The sequence below is a fragment of the Tenrec ecaudatus genome, unplaced genomic scaffold, assembly GCF_050624435.1.
Source record: "Tenrec ecaudatus isolate mTenEca1 unplaced genomic scaffold, mTenEca1.hap1 Scaffold_214, whole genome shotgun sequence".
Taxonomy (NCBI): Eukaryota; Metazoa; Chordata; class Mammalia; order Afrosoricida; family Tenrecidae; genus Tenrec; species Tenrec ecaudatus.
In genome coordinates, this window is record NW_027458382.1 from 234,245 (window position 1) to 235,523 (window position 1,279).

Sequence of the window (1,279 nt, forward strand, 5' to 3'; positions counted from 1 at the left end):
CTCTAGGGACTATGCTCAGCTGTTAAGATGTCCAAAGTATGTGATATGAAGTCTTGCCATTCTCACGTCTAGGAAGCATTCTGGCTCTACTTCCGCCAAGAAAGATTTGTTCCTTCTTCTGAAAGTCCATGGAATATTCAATATTCTTCACCAGCATCATAATTCAAAGACATCAACTTTTATTTTATCTTTCATAATTATTGTCCATTTTCAAGTACATATGAGGTGATTGAAAATGCCATAGTATGATAGTTATATAATTTTATGTCAGTTTGAAGATATGTAAAAGTGTAAGGTTGGTATCCAATCTGTCAATCACACCATAGTCTGATGGTGCCTCTTTGTGGCCATGGCCTTCTCATAAGGAGGGCCCTGGGAACCTCCCCTTCTTTTTGCATTCACCTGACTGCTTCCTGCCCACGTTGAGAGCTGCCAGAGTCTTGCCATGCTTCCATCGACCTTGGGTCCACACGACATTGCAATCACTGGCCTTTGACATCCCTGCATTCTGCATCATTGCATGTAACTGCGTAAGTTGGAAAGGAACTTATGGGCTAGTGTTGGACTTATGGACTTGAGTTGGACTGGCCTGGGATATTTCCTTGAAATAGAAATACTATAATGACTTCTTGATTAAAAACTATTTATTGCACATATATGAGTGTCACTTGATTTGTGTCTCTAGTCAGCCTGGATTACATCCAGTTCTCTGCCATCAAGTTGATTCCAACCCTTAGCAACTCTATAGGACAGGGGAGAGATATCCCTGTGGGTTTCCAATACTGGAACTTTGTATGGGAGCAGAACTGCTGATCTTGTGTTGAGCAACCCAACCGGGTTGGTTCTGATGCATTATGTTTGTAACCACTATACCACTAGGGCTCAGCTGTGCCTTATTCCTCAAAGTGACATCTTTTAACACTGGAAATTGGTCTTCAGCAAGATCTACCAGTGTACTCGTTCATATGACTTATTTTCTTTTTACACTGTTTTGATTGTGATGTGAGGGAAAATCTACAGAGTAAATTGATTTTCTTTACAATTCATGCAATGTTTTATGATATTGATTGCAATACCTACAATGCAATACTACTTTTCCTATTCCCTCCCTTTGTTTGCCGTTTCCATTGGTCTTTCGTTCCCATGCCTTCCTGCCTTCTGAGTAACTCCCTGACAAATGCTGGGCTCTGAATTGTACATCGTTGACAGTATAGGTCTCCTATTTGGGGGCTGAAAGTTGAGCCATGGAGGTGAGGTCAGGTGTCAAATGGGAATTCCA